Source organism: Xyrauchen texanus, chromosome 7 (genome assembly GCF_025860055.1).
Source record: "Xyrauchen texanus isolate HMW12.3.18 chromosome 7, RBS_HiC_50CHRs, whole genome shotgun sequence".
In the NCBI taxonomy this organism is placed as follows: domain Eukaryota; kingdom Metazoa; phylum Chordata; class Actinopteri; order Cypriniformes; family Catostomidae; genus Xyrauchen; species Xyrauchen texanus.
Window position 1 is genome coordinate 12,888,293 of NC_068282.1, and position 22,332 is coordinate 12,910,624.

Here is a 22,332-nt window from a genome sequence, read left to right on the forward strand (position 1 = left end):
AAGAAATTAAATATAGTGGGGTTTATCAGATGAGAGCAGTGACAGCAATTCAAGCCATTCATAGTGTGACTCAAAGGAAGAAAAATACACCTTGCATTTGCATTACATTTTTACTGATTGTGAACTACATATTTTTTTAATTCACATTTTTTTATGTTCTGGCTTTTCGCCTATTCATAAAAGCTAAGACTATGTCTTGTCAGAATTATTTATTTTGCAATACATCCACTATTTTAAAGAGAAAGTAACAGCTTAGAGAAATTCTATTTACCATGAAGCAATGTTTAGTGATTGTCCTTAAATTGTCACTCCTTCACGGTTAACCATCATTCAGCTTTAATAAAATTAGTTATTGTACTTTGGCACTTTTTTATTTTGTTTATTACTTTTTCCACAAGAACATAACTTAATACTCTAATATTAAAACTGCAGCTATAAAGTCATTGTTGATTTCTGATTCACAGCAAATAAGTTTAGTAAAAAAAAAAACATAATAAATAGTAAAAGAATCTTAAAATTCTAAAAGATGCATTAAAATATGTTTCGGATACATGATGTCTCTATTTTACTGCACCGATAAAATTGGTACAATGCTTGTAAAAACACACGCACACCAAAGCAATGTTTCAAAAGGTAAAACTCCCATTTCAATGACATGGGATTGGGTGAAACTGTTAACAGCAAATGGCGAGCACCTGTGTGAACATGGGATGCTATGTTGTGTGGGTCAAAACGCTAACCAAATGGTTACTTATTAAAGATAGTTGTTTGGAGCAGTAAATGTGCAAGCTTTTTTCTGATTTGAAAAATGTATAACCTACAATTATACTAGAATCTATGGATACTTGTAAACATAATCGTTTGGGTAAATTTAGTCAAGATTACATTTAAATAAAAAAATGAAGAAAACCGTGCTTAAAATTTCTAACAGCCATATCAATAAGAATTTAAGTAAACATACAAAAATGGAAGAAATTGACGTTTAGCACCCGATTCACTAAACAAATTATGCAGATTAGGTAATGGCACAAACTTGTCCCCAAAATCGCTGCTGAATGCAATTTGCATGCGCAATTCTGATCTTGCTGTCCGATTCTGAGTGCAATATAGCCCAGAATGCCACAGACCACCGTATTTGACCTATCCTGCCGGGACTGAACATCCATCCATCCATCTTCAACCGCTTATCTGAAGTCGGGTCACGGGGGCAGCAGCTCCAGCAGGGGGCCCCAAACTTCCCTATCCCGAGCCACATTAACCAGCTCTGACTGAGGGACCCCGAGGCATTCCCAGGCCAGTGTGGAGATGTAACCTCTCCACCTAGTTCTGGGTCTTCCCCGAGGCCTCCTCCTAGCTGGACATGCCTGAAACACCTCCCTAGGGAGGCACCCAGGGGGCATCCTTACCAGATGCCCAAATCAACTCAACTGACTCCTTTCGACGCAAAGGAGCGGCGGCTCTACTCCAAGCTCCTCACGGATGACTGAGCTACTGACCCTATCTCTAAGGGAGAAGCCCGCCACCCTTCTGAGGAAGCCCATATCGGCCGCTTGTACAGCAACTGGGGACTGAACAGCATCACTTCAATCCAGACACCTGGATCAACTCTTAAACATGCAGAACGTGTACTTGACAACACCGCGCATCTGGATATATGCCAGTTTACATCTTCAGATCTTCAACATAATTTGATGAAAACTTGATTAATTATTGCTGAAATGATCAGTTGAAAATGTTCACAAACATCTCTTTTAAATAAATGTAATTTTACCACCTACTTTCATTTAGCGGTAATGTAAATATTGAGTTTTGCGAATACAGCGCAATCTCTCAAAAAGAGCCTAATTTACATAGAAAGGAAGCAAGTTTGCACAGAAAGCAATGGCAATGACTTCATTTAAATACAGAAGACACAGCGCAATTTCAGAGCTGGTTGCGCCTGCTAAATGGGATTGCGGGTGGTTAGGGAATAAGACAGTGGTATTTGTGCTGAAATACCACGCGCAAAAGTCCTGCAACTGTTTAGTGAATCTGTCCCTTACGCCCGTTTCACACATACTCCATGTGAAGTGCGTATATGGTGCGTATTTTTTTCCGTTCCCATGTTAACAGGTTAGAGCTTTTACACTGCACGCGGATGCAGTCAGTCGATCCGTCCCAGTTGCGGTGCGTATACAGCAGTGCAGCGATGGTTTACGGACCGAGTCTATTTTTGCTGTGCTGCGCCGCACTGAATTAAAGTGGCAGCGCATTGTTCACATTAAAATAGACATAGATTGTCAAGAAACTGTAATAATTTCATCATATACGCATAATTAAAGTTAATGTGTTCTACAGTTACTAAATTACAGGGTCAAGAAAAACAAAAAAGTATGATTATAGTCCCAAAATGCCATAATATATGATTTTTTTTACCCTAAAAAAAGACAATGAACCCAAATGCGTAAAATTCTTCTCCTTATTAGCAACAGATACAGATAAAATCTTAAAGGGTACAGCACAGAAAATAGAGGGCCAGAGACAGGGTGGAAAAAGGTCATTCACTACAATATTATGCCTGTTTTTTTTTGTGCAAAACTTTACTAACATTATACACTCACCTAAAGGATTATTAGGAACACCATACTAATACTGTGTTTGACCCCCTTTTGCCTTCAGAACTGCCTTAATTCTATGTGGCATTGATTCAACAAGGTGCTGAAAGCATTCTTTAGAAATGTTGGCCCATATTGATAGGATAGCATCTTGCAGTTGATGGAGATTTGTGGGATGCACATCCAGGGCACGAAGCTCCCGTTCCACCACATCCAAAAGATGCTCTATTGGGTTGAGATCTGGTGACTGTGGGGGCCATTTTAGTTCAGTGAACTCATTGTCATGTTCAAGAAACCAATTTGAAATGATTCGAGCTTTGTGACATGGTGCATTATCCTGCTGGAAGTAGCCATCAGAGGATGGGTACATGGTGGCCATAAAGGGATGGACATGGTCAGAAACAATGCTCAGGTAGGTCGTGGCAATTAAATGATGCCCAATTGTTACTAAGGGGCCTAAAGTGTGCCAAGAAAACATCCCCCACACCATTACACCACCACCACCACCAGCCTGCACAGTGGTAACAAGGCATGATGGATCCATGTTCTCATTCTGTTTATGCCAAATTCTGACTCTACCATCTGAATGTCTCAACAGAAATCGAGACTCATCAGACCAGGCAACATTTTTCCAGTCTTCAACTGTCCAATTTTGGTGAGCTCTTGCAAATCGTAGCCTCTTTTTCCTATTTAAAGTGGAGATGAGTGGTACCCGGTGGGGTCTTCTGCTGTTGTAGCCCATCCGCTTTAAGGTTGTGCGTGTTGTGGCTTCACAAATGCTTTGCTGCATACCTCGGTTGTAACGAGTAGTTATTTCAGGCAAAGTTGCTCTTCTATCAGCTTGAATCAGTCGGCCCATTCTCCTCTGACCTCTAGAATCAACAAGGCATTTTCGCCCACAGGCCTACCGCATACTGGATGTTTTTCCCTTTTCACACCATTCTTTGTAAACCCTAGAAATGGTTGTGCGTGAAAATCCCAGTAACTGAGCAGATTGTGAAATACTCAGACCTTGTTACCACTGTGCAGGCTGGTGGTGGTGGTGGTGTAATGGTGTGGGGGATGTTTTCTTGGCACACTTTAGGCCCCTTAGTAACAATTGGGCATCTGGCACCAACAACCATGCCACGCTCAAAATTGCTTAAATCACCTTTCTTTCCCATTCTGACATTCAGTTTGGAGTAGAGGAGATTGTCTTGACCAGGACCACACCCCTAAATGCATTGAAGCAACTGCCATGTGATTGGTTGATTAGATAATTGCATTAATGAGAAATTGAACAGGTGTTCCTAATAATCCTTTAGGTGAGTGTAAGTGAACCTCAAGTAAAAACAAAATAAAGCATGACATGACTGCTTTAATATTTTATAAAGCAACTAAAGTTATCCAACCAAAAGCAATGAATGGTTGTCTTGTTTTGTTGTTTGGTAAGGCTAATATTAATGGCATAGACAGTAGCAGATCTGTCAGTCAGCATTTACACTGCAAGTCCTAATGCAATTTCTAAAACGTAGGATGGGGATGAGTCATTCATATAAATGAGGAAAGAGCTACCTGATCGGAGAAACTATAACCCAACCCAAATACTACCAATACTACCTTAAGCCAGTCAATAAGGCAGAGCTTTCCCTGCCATCCTACATTTCGGAAATCCGTGCAAATCCAAAATAAGGAAATAAAAATAAATCTTTAATATTCTCATTTTATTTATTTATTTTCTCTGTCAACTCCCTTTCTCTTTAGACCTGTTAACAAGATAAACCAGTGGTTGTCTTCCAATTGCGATTGACGTAATGAGCACCTCTGGTCTAGATGTAGAACATAGGCTAAATATGGAAAATTACACAAGTTTATCATTGAAATTGATGATTTTTTTTTCTCAATAAATACCAAGGTTGTTTTATCACCCAGCGCTAGTATTGAATAATGCAAAATGTTTACAATGTGCATTAACACACCAGATTTCTACAGTGTTGTAGTGTAGAGGTCTGTTGATGGCCACCACAGGCCTAGCAGACAGCAGGATTCTTAGGTCTCTTCAAAGGGTGAATCTTATCTAGCTGTGGTCTAGATGTAGAACATAGGCTAAATATGGAAAATTACACAAGTTTATCATTGAAATTGATGATTTTTTTTTCTCAATAAATACCAAGGTTGTTTTATCACCCAGCGCTAGTATTGAATAATGCAAAATGTTTACAATGTGCATTAACACACCAGATTTCTACAGTGTTGTAGTGTAGAGGTCTGTTGATGGCCACCACAGGCCTAGCAGACAGCAGGATTCTTAGGTCTCTTCAAAGGGTGAATCTTATCTAGCTGTGGTCTAGATGTAGAACATAGGCTAAATATGGAAAATTACACAAGTTTATCATTGAAATTGATGATTTTTTTTTCTCAATAAATACCAAGGTTGTTTTATCACCCAGCGCTAGTATTGAATAATGCAAAATGTTTACAATGTGCATTAACACACCAGATTTCTACAGTGTTGTAGTGTAGAGGTCTGTTGATGGCCACCACAGGCCTAGCAGACAGCAGGATTCTTAGGTCTCTTCAAAGGGTGAATCTTATCTAGCTGTGGTGAAACAGTCAGTGCCAGATGGCTTAGTAAAAAACCAAGACAAAAAAAAATCTCCTTCTGATGTTACACCAAAGAGAATTCTGCCAAAAAAGATAACATTGGACCTCAATACATTTAACTAAACACACAACTGGACTTTTTTTTTTTGTGTGATTGTAAATAATCACAATAAACGAATGTAGAGCAAAAACATTCCTTCCTTAGACTCAACAGACAACATCAAAGAGTCCAATACAAAGAGGTGAGTGTATTTAATCTTACCTGTTTAATACCTCCTCAAAGTCACAAGCCAATGCAGTCAGTACCTATCCAAAAATTCTATCAGTCCCGTGGTCTCTCTGAGGAATCGTTAATTAGAGGAATTATGTGCATAAACCTTGGATTTACTTCACACCCAGTTGACTAGTTTGCCCATTCTGTTCCTTATGTTGTTTGTTGCATTGGTTACAGTCATTGATAAGTGCAATGGTACAGAACAGAGCGCTTGCTTTAGAATACAGGCAGCAGTGGTTGGGTTAGGGGGTTGAAGAGGAGGGGAACTGTTCGTGGTGTAGCAGTGCATTATGCATGTAAGCAATTAGGGACTCAATCTCTCCCTATAGATTCTTTAAAAGCTTTATTTAAAAGATATAGTTGAAAATTGTGTCATCATGTACTCACCCTCATATTGTTTCAGACCCAAAGCAGATGCTAGGCAGATTCTTCAGCCTCAGTCATCATTTGCTTTTATTGCATCTTTTTGCCATACAATGAAATTAAATGATGACTGAGGCTATCAGTCCCTAAAATTGTACCTAACATCTTTTGAGCTTCACTGAAGAAAAAGAAGAAAAAAAAAAGCTATTCAGGATTTAAAAGACATTAGGGTAATTAAATGATTTTTTTTTATAATTTATGTTTTGTGCATCCCATGATTTCCAAAACATGTTCTTTAAAACGGACTGCAAAGAAATTAGATATGCCACTGCACTGAACAAAGAGGGCAGATCAGTTAACTTAATTTCCTGGCTGTTCTGGGCATGCTTCCACCAAAAAACATTGCGGGTGGATCACTTAACAACTAGCACCCGCCTCATGATAACACCGTTTCCCAGGCAACAAAAATGGAGGGAAAAGCAATAGCTTCTGGATTCCAACAGACTATAAAAGCAAAGATGTTGCTCTATTTTATTCCATGGCCTCTTTTCAAGTATTAGCTTTCACTGCTTACAAAGAGAGAACCAAAAGAACCCTTCTCAAAAGTCTTAAATCCTCAAAATGTAACTTGAAACTCTTACATCAGACTGCTCTCTTGCAGAGTTAGTGCTAGTTTTGGGAATCACTGATGGGAATGTTGGCAGCAAGAAATATCGCCTTGTTGCTGTGATAATATGATAAAAACAAATCCTACCAAGATCTTCATATTATGGTCTCCATAGTCTTATTACTAACCCAAACTATTGTTTTCAGACCTAAATCTGAAAAACCTAATCAAAGCCAAAACCCAAATGAAGGAAACATTATACTCTAATCTATTCCAAGACTACTGATACTAAGACCCACAGCCAATTTATAAGATTGCAATTTCAGTTATTTATAAGAACACCTAATAAGCAGCTAATTAAACTGCACTCATTTTAAGACTGTAAATAAATATTTTACTTTCCAAACAAACTAATATCTACTATTACTGGAAGTTTAACATAGCAGAGGTACTTTAATACCCCTTCAACTTGTGTGAAACAAACAATAACAAATCCACTGACAAATCTACCATTGATAAGTCCAGCTGCACTAGACCTGCACGGACTAATGCGTCACCAGATGGTGATGGAAACGTTGACTATGTAGCTGCATGAATCGAGTGGGTGGGTAATATATTAATTAACATCTCCATTTTACATTCCCCTTTATATCTGACATTGGAAAGTTATATCACAGTCAGTCTGCTAGTTTTATTCAAGCCAAAACAAGAATCAACCTGAGATATTGGGTTACACACAGTTATCATAAGGGTCAGGTTCAAGATGGCTAGCTCCACCTAAAAAGTGCTCATATTAATCTTTTATTTACCTTTTTCAACTCTGCCCCTTTTCAGCACTTTGCGCTTCCATGTTATGCTTAACTTCCGGATTGTATTAAAGCTACTGAGAAGAGTCGATCAAAATGGATTACGTGTAATGTGCACAGAAAGTATTTTTCACCAAGAGTTAATGGTGAGAGTCTGCAAAACCCCTTTACTACATCCACAGACCTGGCAGATCACATTCAGACAGCTATGACACACAACACTTTTTCATGACACAAGCATTTTATTGTTATACGTGTAATTCTGCGTAATTTTTGTGGCGTTTAATTTGTGTTAAAATGTGTAGTTGACATACAATTTTAAACAGTGACAGCTCCATTATTTCACATGTTCATAACATTTAAAAAATTACATTTGTACTCTTGTTTTAAAATCTTCCCGATCTGCTTTCAGTTGTTATGACATCCTCTGAACTCTTTAAAATACTCATGATAACTTAGCAACTCTGTAACCTGTAAATCCACTTCGCTAGCTAATTACACCTTGACAACAACATCATTGATATCTATATAGAAAACGGTAGACCTGAAATTCAAGGACAACATTTTGAAGTGTCTTCCTTAAAACCAGTCAAGTGCATGTAATAAAGTTAATATATTAACTATTTTAATGCATTATTGAGAGTTCTTTTTAGGGATGCACCCATATGGAATTTCTGGGATGATACTGATAACTGATAACCGATATAAAAAATATATATTAAATATTAAAAAAGTTTTTAATTTTTAATAATTTAATCTGGAACTGCTAGCTAATCCATTTAAAGATTCTCATAAAAAGCGGTTGTCATTTAAAAGCTTGGAATTTGGACTTGCTAAATTTTACATTTAAACTGTTGTATTTGGAACAGCAGTATTCGTTGGCGCTCTGAGTTCAGTTGAATGGCACACAAACGTGCCGTTCATGGCATAATATATTAGTTTAAACAGAGGCGGGCCGTGCATTTAAAGTCTAGGTTTTCAGTGAGATTCATGCCATTAAAAAAACACAGTTTCACAATGAATAAGACATGCATTATATCGCAACTAACTAGTAATACCAATTGACATTTTAAAAACACGTCCACGCACGAAAGCCAGAACTTGAAATGACAATTAATGCTCAAGTGAGCCTAATTTTAACTGTAGCATGAATGTTCTGTGAAATGAACGTATCCCAAACAGACATTCAAAAATCATAATTTTCCATATGAATGGAGGTCTATAATACCAGTCAAAATCTATCAAATAATATTTTTGATTTAAATGTTGCTTGCAATACATTTCGTTTCGTCAGGGTACACTGTTATGCTGCGTTCCATTCAAGTTGGATGTGGGATATTCCTACTTAATGTCTCTGACCATAAACGCATTCCATTACCTGATATTCAGAACTGCAATGCTCCCGTTAGTTTAGCAGGGGTTTGACTCTCATTTCAGATGTCTCCTAGCAACCCAACTGATAAATAATGCAGCAGCGCTAGCATTTGTGCTTCAGGTGTATTATTATCAAAAGAGATTATAATGTTTTATACACTTGTTTCTGCAAGCATCTGTTAAACAAATTTTAATATCATGTAATGTGGAAATGAACTCATTTATCGCTATTACTTAATAAAGTGAATGTTTATCACTTACTTTGTATATCTCCCTGAGTGTTGACATGTTTGTGTGACATGATGCATTTCTTGGCGAAATCGGAGTTGAGAATTTCTGCACGAGCCTACAAGTTGTAATTCTGACTTTAAGATGCCTTTCACTGCACTTTTCCTAATAGGAAGTTGTAAAATCTGACTATCTGAGTTGTGACTACTTTTCAAAACTTAATCCGAAACTGAATTCTCAAGCAGACTGATTACACTCCTGATATTGCTATAACAATGTAAAAAACATTTACCAAATGACTTGAAGTGAATATCTGTCCTCCTTTCCTATTTAATAAATTAAGCAATCACACTGTCATGCAGAACATCTCCTGTTTTTAAATCCATAAGCGATAGCGGCAGTGATGACATCCGACTGATAGCAAGATCTAGTGCTCTTCGTTTTCAAATTACATCACGTAAAGCATGAGTGCGTCACTTGAGGCCAGCTAGAAGGCCTCGACCGGGACATATCCTAAAGATCACACCCACCAAGAACATATAAATAAATCTGACTGGTTTATGAATCTGACAATCTGACTTTAGTTACCCATTCATTTGTACTGAAGAAATTCTGAAGGCCTGAAGGGATGGAGCACAGACTCACGTGCTACTTCAGCTTCGGGCATACGATTTGTGAAACGGTTGTCACACTTCGCTTGTAAGCATCATGGAATAAATTCTGACTGGATAAACTTTTTGTTTTTCTCTATTTGTTTATAGATTAATTAAGAGTGGAAAGTGATTAAAAATACATAGAAAAAAAGGTGATTGAGAACGAAAGGATGAAAAATATGTATTTATTTGGCATGTTAGGCCAGCAGAGAAGGCTATGCTGACCCTGAGAATTTGCCACGGAGTTTAAAATTCCCTTATTTGGGCATTCAAATGTGATTGGAATTTCAAATAACCGCTATCAGACTATTATTTAAAAATCATGACAGGGCAAACAAGCACATTCCTTTTACTGAAAAACTACTGTTTTTATCAATCTCAAGTCACTCGTGTGCACCGTTTTAAGTTGAGTTTGGACTGGTTTTAATTACAGTGCTGTTCTGTAAGTAGCAATGTGCTATTTCCCACATTCTGTTTATGTTTCATGAATAATATGTGAAAATGATAGCCCACAAGTAGCATACATGTTTTTGTCACATTTTCATTTATTGCCTCATGATACAAACAGAATATGGGAAATGGCAAGTCGTTACTTACAGCTAATGACTAAAACCAGACCCCAAACAATGTAACAAAGTGCAGATATGTTAAAATAATGGCTCTCACTCACACAGCATGTGCACGCACACGCACTGTCGCTTGCGGCTGCCCGAGTCCCTGCCTGAAAGAAAGATACTGCAGGCAGTCAGAGATTCTCAGCCACAAGCAAATAAACCATAACAAATTATATACGAAAATATTGGTGGTAATTCCATTATCGGCACGATAATAATATTTTTATTTTCCCTATTATTGATCAATAATATAACAGCAACCGATATATCGTGCATCCCTAGTTCTTTTGAAATTGTAAATATTTTTTTATTTTGCATAAGCTGCATTCACTGCAAAAACTCATGAGAAAATACAGGCTAAAAGACTGCAGGTCATTTACAATTAGAGTAATACTTACAGAGATTGTGCACTAAAAAAATACATTTTCATAAATTACTCACACTCATGTTTTTCCAAAATAAAAAAGTCGTATGACTTACTTTCTTCTGTTACAAAAAGACAGAATGTTAGGGATTTGACAGCCTCAATCACCATTCACTTTCATTGCATCTTGTTTGAAAGCTGATTGAGACAAACATTCTGCCTTACATTTCTATCTGTTTTTAGAACACCGTGAGAGTGAGTAAATCATGACATCATTTTCATTTTTGAGTTAAAACATTTGCAACAGCAGCTCAAATCCTAGAATCATAATAATGATGTTATCATATTTAATATTGTTTCATATTTAATGTTTTATCATATTTAATGTATTTATTTTGTATTATAATGTATTTTGACTTCAAGTTCTTTAAATGTAATACTTTTACATTTAATGTTTATTTACACAAGATTCTTGCATCCCATAATCATGAATGAATGAAGACAAGACAGATTGACACACTCTTGGGGGCATGAATCTAGGTCATGAGGGCAACTGTGTGATTCTTTTTAAAACAAGCCCCACTAAAAACTCAGAAACTTTAAATAATCAACATATGACAACAAAGAAATATGATAATGGGTGCCACCAGTCTTGTTCTTTTATTTATCTTCTGTTATTTGGCTTGCTATGTTATTGTTTTTATTGTTTTGTTATTGCAAACACTCTCTCTTTCTCTGTCTCTATTTCTCTTTCACACACACACACACACACACACATACACAAACACACTCACACACACACACACCCACGCACACCTTCTGATTTTATATGCTTTGAATAAGCTCCAGGTTATTTTGTGTCAACTGGAGGTTTCTATTTAGACAGAAATAAAACAGACAAGATCACCAAATCTTAAACATATGCAATCTGCATCGCAGTGACATGGCTCCTATGGGAGAGCTGTCTCTCCTGGCTATGGCAGGACTTGTGACACTGGATTAAGCACGGATCTTCAGGTCTAATCAGTAATGCTGGAACTGTCTTTAAACCTGTCCTTCATTCACTAATGAAAACAAAACATTAATTTAATGGCGTAAGGTGCACAATTATGAATTTCAAGGGCAGCATAGCTATTCTTATAGATATTAGGGATTAGCCAGGGTGGTCAACTTATCGACTAGTCATCTAGCAACTAACTAGTCGATTAGTGGGATTGACTACTATAATTAATCATTTTAGTGGTGGTGGTTTTAATGGGAGACACATTTCTCAAATGAATTAGGAGACACAACTTTTTGGAGAGCATTTTGCGTGATGATAACTTTCTGTGCTTAACGGAATAATTCAAGCAAAAATTGTATTTTGCTGATAATTTACTCACACTCAGGCCATCCAAGATGTATCTGAGTTTCTTTCTTCATCAAAACAGAATTTAAGACTTTTAGGATTTAATTTCAGGCCTCCTCCTCTTTTAAACAATATTTGATGGTCCAAAATGTGTATTTAGGGTGCATCAAAATAATCCACATGACTCCAGTTGACAAATAAAGTTGCAAACGATGGATTATTTTGAGAAACAAAACAATACTTTTAATTTTTAACTACAAATTGAACGAGCTTATGTCATCCCTCTCATGAGCGCACATCACAGAGATGTACGGAAGCGAACATTTGTAGTTTGTAGTAATTTGTAGAAAATTATCAGCAAATTAAAATCTTTGGGTGAACTATTCCTTTTACAGTGAATAAAACTAAGCACAGTAAAAACCTCTGCAAGACGTTTCATCTCTTTAATGCTTTATGTTTAGTCTTTTTATGTGCTGCTGTTACAGCGATCAAAGTGCAGAATCAACAATACATTTCAAGACGCTCACTGTCAGATGTTAAATCCTCTGCTCTGAGTAATGTTACCGTATTTGTGAGATGATGTGGAGAGGTTGAAGTCTTTTGCTGATTCTGTCTGACACTGCTTAAATAAACAGTTGCAGTAAAAAAGGTTTAAACTGCTTGATGTCGTGAACTATATGTGTAACCGCAATATTACCTAGCAGTTATATTCTGGGTTCAGGATGCACATAAGCGGTTTTGCGCCTTGGAGCCTTTCTTATTTCTTACTTTTCTTACACTGACAGTTTTGTGCAATATTATGTTAAAGTTATTCAGCCTATTTATTTGTTAGCCTTTTTATTAAAACGTGTCTGATCGGGGGCAAGGCAAACATAACAGAGCCCAATTATACATGATCCTTAACACTGACAAGTCGACTAGTCATTCAAACAATCTACGATTATGAAATTTGCTTGATTTCCTCTCTTCTCTTTTTATTATGTTTGTTTGGGAGGATTTCAAATAATTGTTTTTAATAAATTTGTCTATATATTCTATATAATTCTATAATTTTTTTAATATATTCTATATAATTGGCTTATATATTTTCTTAGTTGTATTATCAAAACTTTAAAGAGCTGTACCATGCTTAATCAAAGGCAATACATTTTTAAATGTTATATTTTTGCAACAGTCACTTGAATGACATTTCCCTCTCTAATTTGCATGTTTTCCAAAATCTGTTCTAAAGAGCTAATTGAAAGATCTGGGTTGCATTTTTGGCATCTGTAACAGGCCTGATCAACAGTTTGTAGAGTACCTTCACATTTATGCTAGTGCATTCTCTACCAGTTGAGAAGTAATGTTATAAAGGTTGCTAAAATATTAAGCACAATTTGGGGTCCAACCAGGAAATTTACTTTTTAGCCTGCCAGCCAAGTTGACTGATATATGAAAATATTAACCAGCCAGTCAGTTTTTCTGATGGCAATTTATTATATATATATATATATATATATATATATATATATATATATATATATATATATATATATACACATACATACAGTACTGTGCAAAGGTCTAAGGCACATAAGGTGTTTCACAAAAGCATTTGTCTTAAGATCAGAGGGGTTACCAGGATATCATGTTTGGGGGGCATCATAAACAATTGAAAAAATCGGCGCAAAATTAAGCTATACTACACACAATCTGTTTTAGTGCATATCTTTTTCCAAGCCAGGAACCCAGAGATAGGCACAGGGCCCCTATTAGACTATAGGGCTTAAACTGGATTTTTGTTGTGTCAGACCTCACTCATCTGCTAGCGATGGAAAAATATGCACAAAACAATCCACTTTTAAATTGTAATTTATCATCAGATGCAGAGGTGTTTCCAGCATTGAAGGACATCCGGGGCTTAGCCCAGACAATTTTATTTTCACACTAGCAACCACTTCCCTGTAGTCCAAAGCTGGTGAGAGGGTATTCTTTGAGTTTTGCTCTGGCTGGGCCTGTTTCTACAGTTCCTAAATCTTCCACTCTAGTACTATCCTCAACTAACTCATCCTCTCTCCTCCCCGAATCATCTGTGATGCAAAAGAACAGATACAGCACATAACTTATTGCAAATCAGCTTCAAACAACTAATTCATCAAGTTCTACATATGTCAAATTGTAGACCAATACCATTGAAGAAAATGTATTGGGAAGAGCAGATCAGTGGGATTGCCCTAAGATCTATCATGATTCTTGAATTTTCATGTACATTAACATAAAGTCATCACAAAAGAGTTATATTACAGTGAGTAAAGTGAGGTAAAAAAAATATTGAATATAAATAATTTATATTTTTTGACATAAATAGTCAAAATGATGTATAAGATCCTAAGTTAAAGCAATACATGAATGACTTTAGTCTAAGTTCATTGACACACTATGGCATCGAACTGTATATAATTCTCATCATCTCTATAAGAATAATTCATCTGTCAAAATCCTTTCATTAGGATCATTGAGAAAAACATGTTTCACTTTTAACTTTCTCTAAAGTAAAGTGACTTATTTATTGTTACCAGTTTCCATGCCTGATTCTGGCACAGCTGCTGCTCCTCAGTCTGTAGCTCATCTTTGCTACACGCTACAAAACCATTTAATCAAATCAAAGTGTATATTTCCTACAAACTAATATCACAAAACAAGTCACACATACATTTTATGTTAATGCTTATTGGTTATCCTTAGCAAAAACAACACCTGATAAACAAGAAAAGTACACTCCGAACGGGGCTCGAACCGCGGTCTCCGGCATGAGAGGCGACTGCGTTAACTCGGAGCTACCAAGCTGCGTCAATCTAAACAAGGAGGTTAGAGGCTACAACTCTTGAGGTTTAGCCTACTGTGTGTGAAAGCCAGCTAGATGATGATCTTAAGACTTTAAGGACAAAAACAAATGTGAATTCTTACCCACTGACTTCTTTCGGAAAAATCCCCAAAGCCTCATTTGCTTAATTTTTGCTATCTTTCCTGCTAATTGCCTTTAACTCGCCACTAAGTAACGTTAGTTGATGTCAACGACTGTGCAAGCTCCTCCTCTACCTGCTGCATATTCAACAGAGAGGAAGAAACGGAGTCGCCAATAGGCTACCGACAGCAAAGGAACTTATTCTATAGGCTAGATTATGCCTATGTCTATTTTTACAGGCTGTATGCAGTATGTGCAAAGCCAAAGCACAATGAAATAAGGCAACTTATGATTTCGGGGGTTTACATAGGCTTTTGTCCGGTTTCATATTTGTCAGTCAGCTATTCAAAATACATTCGGGCTACACTCAAAACAACAGATGGACAGATTATTTCTCAAATTCTCAGGGGAGGCAGAGCTTATTCTAGGGGAGGCACTGCCTCCCCCAGCCTCCCCCTAGACACGCCCCTGCTTAAGATGGTAATTTATATCTTCAGCCTTAGTGTGTCTATAGGAAATATAAATGTTAGACTCCCAAACATTACTTTTGCAAATAGAAAATATAAGAATAGAAGAACAGGGATCCTGCAACATAAATCAATGCACCCACAAAGCCCCCACTGAACATGTCTGATATTACATAAAGAGACAGAAGCAATTGAGACAGCCTAAATAGATAGAAGATCTGTGGTAAATTCTCCAAGAAACTTGGAACATCCTATCTGCCAATAACCAAGAAAAACTGTGCCCAGGTGCACCTAATTGGTGCTGTTTTAAAGGCAAAGGTAGTCACACCAAATATTGATTTAGCTTTTTATGTTTACTGGACTTTGTATGATATTAAGTGATAAATGAAAACTATTTATGTCATAATTTTTTAAGACATCCTCACTATGCATCTAGGGATGCACCAATACCACTTTTTCTCTTCCGATCCAATTCCAATACCTCAAATCTCAGTATTGGCCGATCCAGATCTGATACCAGTGTTGTTGTTGTTGTTTTTTATAATATCTTTGCATTATTATGTGGAACTAATTGCATGTACTCTGTAATATGTAAAGAAACACAAACTTCTTATTACACATAATTTTAATATAAATGTAAATGACTAGCTTATAAAGAAAAACTTTACTGTTAACTAGTCTACTGTGTAGCAGCAAAATTAACAGTAATTCCAGTCCAATTCAAGTGTTCAGTAGCTAAATGTTTTCAAGTTTGTATCTGGATTTTAAAGGATTCAGATCAATGTTTTTGTTCAAGATTTAGTTGTAAGATATTAGTTCACAATTTTTTTGGAACCCATTCAACTTAAATATTTTTTTAATTTTTAAACAAATAATAATAATAAAAAATTATTATTGTCATCATTATTATAACAATTATAATTGACTTTTAGAATTTTAAATACAACAGTAATATTTCTCAATCATGCACCTTTAACTTTAAAACCCTCTGGCTTTTATTTTGACATTCTGAAATCTTCAGAAAGTCCTGTATTTGTCTGTTTGTTGGCAAGTTCACTGTAATTTAATTTGCTTCTTTTTCAAATTCTGGTAAAATGCATCTCCGGTGCCATTTTAAATGCATATTATAAGTGAACCGAACTGTTGAGTAACGCTTAAATATTGCTCACCGCGTGAAGGCTAAAAATAGCCGCGTGTATGTCAACAGAGCAGCGCCATTCACTAACGCATTGACGCTGCATGTGCATTTGATATATTTACTTATAAAACACAGCCTTTTGTGATTCACAGAGTTATTGCATGTCTTCAAGTAGCTTTGAATAAAATGCCCAAGTCATATGAACTTTAATGGTGTTTTTATGGTTCTGTTATGTCATTTTTGAAGATTGACGGTAACAAACATGACTAACACATTTCGAACGGGCTCATCTCACGCTGCACAATTGACCCTTCGCTCTGACAAGCTCTGCAGAACTCCCCTTGATGTGAATAAATGAGAGATTGCTGTGAAAGGCATGGTTTTTAGCTAAATATTCTCACAAAAGGAATGGATAATATTCTTAAGTGGAATGAAGAGTGACATTGTAAAGCATATTTAACTGACGTTTTTTGTAACAGCAATCGTTAACTTACACAGTAATTTGATTGAAAACTGTGGAGACTGTTAATCAGAATAAAGAAAACGATAATCACAGTCACCTGAAAAGAGAAAAGCATCATTTGATAGCGATTACACACCTGATAACATTAAAGTGAACAGAACTGCTTATAATGTCTCATAACACACTCATTTTAATGCTGTGAACTGTTTATTTACTATAGATTTTACTATTATATGAATCAATACATAAATGAGTTACCGTTCAGTTATTCGCTTTAATTTACCTTGGAGCAAATGTAGGTGTCCTCGCTGATGTTATTCATGCTCATTTGGGAATGGGGACTTTATTTAAAGTTTTTTGTTTTTAAAGAAAGAAATCCTCTCCAAGTACCTCGTGTCACTATTACAAGTGACCCAGCAACATCGTGTTTTAAATTTTTTGGATCATTTCGATCAAATCCAGCTTAAAACTACTCAAAAACACATTACTCCCATAGGCTCTCATTGAAAAATAGCAAACACAAGTCAGCGTAATGGCGACCTTAGACAGGATTGGTCAGAAACGCTTTTAAGGCGGCGTTTAGCAAAGGGTAAATTAGGGGCGGTGTTGCAGTGATAAAAAATGGTTTTCGTTTGGATTGAATAAAAATCCAAACCCATTATACAAACACGAGACAGCGAATAACACAATTCGGTTTTCTGTCTGCTTCGCCAGAAGGCTGCACGTTCAAAAATCGTAAACGGAACCAAACATCATGAAAATCACTCGGTTTTGATAATATAATGCTACTATTACCAGAGAATTTGTGGTGGTGGGCAGTGTTGGTTGAGTTACCCAAAAAAGTAACCCAATACAAATTACAAACTACTCATCTCAAATCAAATTAAAATCAGATTAATTTACTGATTTAAAAAAAATTATGCAAAATAATGTATTTTTTCTCTTTGTTCGTCACACACATTTCAGATGTCACAGAAAAGCAAACAGATGTACATATTAACTCACATTTTAATTGTATAACACATAAATATTTTTTTATATATATTTGTAACCCGAGTAATGTACTTAAAATTAATTCATTCATTGAAAGTCAGTAACTGTAATCTGATTATGAAATGAAATGTGTTAAACTACTTTTTGTGCCAAAAGTAATTAGATTACAGTAACTAAATACGTTGTAATCTGATTACACCAAACATTGGTGGTGGGTAATTAAATAACTTGCATATCCACAAGAAATACGAGAGTGGACTTCCCTTCTTTCTGATTTTCTTGAACAGTACTCAACATCTACATATTACTTCTAGATTTACGCTAGACTATCGATGATGTTGCTTGTCAGGTGTTAATTTCGAACCTGGGGCTCAACCCACCCCAGCATTTTTGCTGATGGTGAGAATGTATTGATCAAAGGAGATTAAGATATTTATTTTTTTGGTTTAGGTATGGAAGAACTGAACTGGGGAGGGTGGTGCTCTTATGTATCACCTCTGGTACAGTGGAGGTGCCAACTGGGGGTGGAGGCGGGACAGGTGTTATGTTATATAAACGAATGACGGGCCCTGCTAAGAGCTCTAGAGAACAGGATGGTGTTTTTGAACAGAGGTGGTGGGTGGTGTTTTAGCCCGTGGGTTGCATTCACACACTCATACAGTCACACAAACACAGTGTCCGGGGTTCTTTGTGATCATTTTCAATGGGAGCTGCAGAGAGCAAGGCCAGTTATACTCGTCTGTCTATTGAGGCACTAAACATCATCAAAATTAACGATTTATTCATGGCACAAGTCGATTGATTCCTTTTAATACCATGGGGTTTATGCAGAGGTAATTACAAATGGAAAACATGTCAGAAAACAACATAGGCACATACATTAGGGAGCATGAATATGAAGTGTCCAATTTTGATTAAAAAGCTTCATACTACTTTCCCCTTCTTTATTGAGTAATAATGCACAAAAGGGCTAAAGCTACAGTTGAAGTCAGAAGTTTACAAACATTTTTTTAACCACTCGACAGATTTCATATTAGCAAACTATAGTTTTGGCAAGTCTTTTAGGACATCTACTTTGTGCATGACACCTGTAATTTTTCCAACAATTGTTTACAGACAGATTGTTTCACTTATAATTAACTTTTTAAATCACAATTCCAGTAGGTCGGAAGTTTACATACACTAGTATGTACACTAGTATGTAAAGTTAACTGTGCCATTAAGCAGCTTGGAACATTCCAGAAAATTATGTTAAGCCTTCAGGCAATTAGCTAGTTAGCTTCTGATAGGCTAATTGGAGGTTTACCTGTGGATGTATTTAAGGCCTACCTTCAAACTCAGTACCTCTTTGCTTGAAATCATGGGAAAATCAAAAGAAATCAGCCAAGACCTCAGAATTTTTTTTTGTACCTCCACAAGTCTGGTTCATCCTTGGGAGCAATTTCAAAATGCCTGAAGGTACCACTCAGGAAGGAGACGCATTCAGTCTCCTAGAGATGAATGTAGTTTGATGCAAAAAGTTCATATCAATCCCAGAACTACAGCAAAGGACCCTGTGAAGATGCTGGAGGAAATAGGTAGACAAGTATCTATATCCACATTAAAACGAGTCCTATATAGCCATTACCTGAAAGGCTGCTCAGCAAAGAAGAAGCCACAGAAAACCACCATAAAAAAGCCTGACCACAGTTTGCAAGTGCACATGGGGACAAAGATTTTACATTTTGGAGAAATGTCCTCTGGTCTGATGAGACAAAAATTTTAACTGTTTGGCCATAATGGCCATCGTTATGTTTGGAGGAAAAAGGGAGAGACTTGCAAGCCGAAGAACACCATCCCAACAGTGAAGCATGGGGGTTGCAGCATCATGTTGTGGGGTGCATTTCACAAAATAAATGGCATCATAAATAAGGAAAATGATGTGGATATATTGAAGCAACCTCTCAGACATCAGCCAAGAAATTAAAGCTTGGTCGCAAATGGGTCTTCCAAATGGACAATGACCCCAAGCATACCTCCAAAGTTGTGGCAAAATGGCTTAATGACAACAAATTCAAGGTATTGGATTAGCCATCACATAGACCTCAATCTGATAGAAAATGTGTGGACAGAATTGAAAAAGCATGTGCAAGCATGGAGGCCAACAAACCTGACTAAGTTACACCATTTCTGTCTGAAGGAATGGGCCCAACTTATTGTGAGAAGCTTGTGGATGGCTACCCAAAATGTTTGACCCAAGTTAACCAATTTAAAGGCAATGCTACCAAATACTAACAACGTGTATGTAAACTTCTGACCCACTGAGAATGTGATGAAAGAAATAAAAGCTGAAAAAAAAAAATTAATCTATTATTCTGACATTTCACATTCATAAAATAAAGTAGTGATCCTAACTGACCTAGGATAGGGAAAGTTTTCTACAATGAAATGTTAGGAATTGTAAAAAACTTTAAATGTATTTGGCTAAGGTGTATGTAAACTTCTGACTTCAACTGTATAAGCAAAAATTTTTTGAAGTAAGCTATAACTCTATAGCAAATGGATATTATTTGTTATGTAAGAAATAATGCCTCTCCTCCAACAATATTGTAACCACTAAATTACAGGCTGAGCGCATTTGAGTGCAATTTGATTTTCAAATGCAAAACTCACAGAACCCCTGCATTCAAAACATATGAACTATTTGATTGTCTCTTAACCATTTTGTTATTATTACGACCATTTATTTTTAGCAATAATATATACAAGAAAATATTTTTGATGATAAAGTGGCTCTATTCAGTAAGATAGCCTATATGAACTAAGTATGTATTGGATTGATATTGATATTAAAGCTTTTTGTCTCTATTCTATGGCTCTGTTTAAAACCACATATTGTGAATTAAATCTGTCAGTTAACATTAGTGAGTCATTGCCAGCTTGTTAATAGGTAGAATTAAGCAATGTGTGCAAGCATTGGGCTAGATGTCATAGAAAGCAAAAAATAATTTTAAAAAAAAATAAATTCCGATCACCCACGCATTTGTCTGTTGCATGGATAAGAGGTTACCCTTTTTAACAAATGGAGTTATAAATGAAAATTCAGGAGGAGAATGTTTAACTTTATGTCTATTTAGAAATTAAGTAGTCCAGGGGCAATTTAGTGCTTAAGTCAGATCTCATGCTTGAGCCCTCCATCGCAGAATCAAATCAGTTTACCTTCTCATTCAGTTAATATATTAACAGGTTATGTCACACTGTTGACCATGCACACAGAATTCAACACTGCATTTTTGTTATCAAGCCAAAAGGACATCTAAAAATCAGTTAGATCATTGCACTAGCTGTATCAACAGCTAATTGTCATTCATTAGTAATCAACCCTATTGCATTTAAATGGGATCAAGGTATGAATGGTTGTACTTTTGTCAGTAACAAATATTTAATCCTACCCAAAGTATGGAATTTTGCAATGTACTACAGTACATATTTAATAGGGATTTAAAGAAATAAAGATTGCCTGTGTACACTTCATGAGTTGAGTTTGCTCTTTGCAGCAAATGTGTAGCCTACACGTAGAATGTTACCTAAACATGTGCTGAACGTGGTGGTAAATAAAAATAAAATAAAATGTAAAGTCAAAAATACTATTTAATATGACTAAATCTGACAACATTAAGTTAAATCACCCTTAAAGTAGCCTAGTCTAATGTTAAAGTCGCATCAGGTAGAAATGGCTCCTTTAAGTTAGCCACAGTTTTACTAAACAATATAATATGTCAAATGAACACTTAAAAACAGTAAATACGATTTAAAACGCATCAAAGATAATTGTGCAGTGATGAACCACTGAAAGTTGTGGAAGGAGTTTGCGCTAGCCTGTAGTTTTTGTTATACGTCTAATCACAGGTGAATTTCCATCAGAAAAAAACATGGCGCTTAGTGTTTTAAACATAACTAAAATCTTTCACTATCAAAGAGTTCTATAAACTCGTTAATCGGCGACAAATGGAAAGCAGTAGCGATGAATTAATGTAACCACGAAGACTTACCGGATAATTTTAGCGCTTCAGGAAAACTGACGTACTAACTGCGGTGTTCTCGACCGTTGAAGCCTCTTTTGAGGGTCTAGTGACTTCTCTTGATGTTTAATAACGCTGGTAATTTCGGCCAATAATCCGCGTGACACGCTCTGTGCGCGCTCTGCTGCCCAACCCAGAAACCTGCACTCCGAGAGCTCTCTCTCTCTCTCTCTCTCTCTCTCTCTCTCTCTCTCTCTCTCTCTCTCTCTCTCTCTCACTCAGGTAGAGGTGCATTATAGGGCTGCAGCAGTAAACACTCTATTTAAAATATTTGACAATAACTATTCCCAAACTATAAAAGTCTAGTGATAATCTGGTGACAGAGTGCAGGTAAATGTGTCTTTAATCTTGTTTATTAGACAAGATATTACAGTGTAATATACAGTTTTGATTTAGCCATCATGAGAACACACAAGACCCAATAAAAGTGAATGCTGTAAAACTGTGGGGGTAAAGGG

The 22,332-nt window shown here is 36.4% G+C and overlaps 1 protein-coding gene across 1 annotated transcript in view; it reads right to left on the reverse strand.

Moving 5' to 3' along the window:
• LOC127646494 (caM kinase-like vesicle-associated protein) overlaps window positions 1-21,963 on the reverse strand; it is a 60,386-nt gene extending 38,423 nt beyond the window's left edge. The window contains exon 1 of the mRNA XM_052130198.1: window positions 21,845-21,963. The gene's annotated coding sequence lies outside the window, so the exon portion shown is untranslated. The remainder of the gene's footprint in view (window positions 1-21,844) is intronic.
• Between the last annotated feature and the right edge of the window lie 369 nt (window positions 21,964-22,332).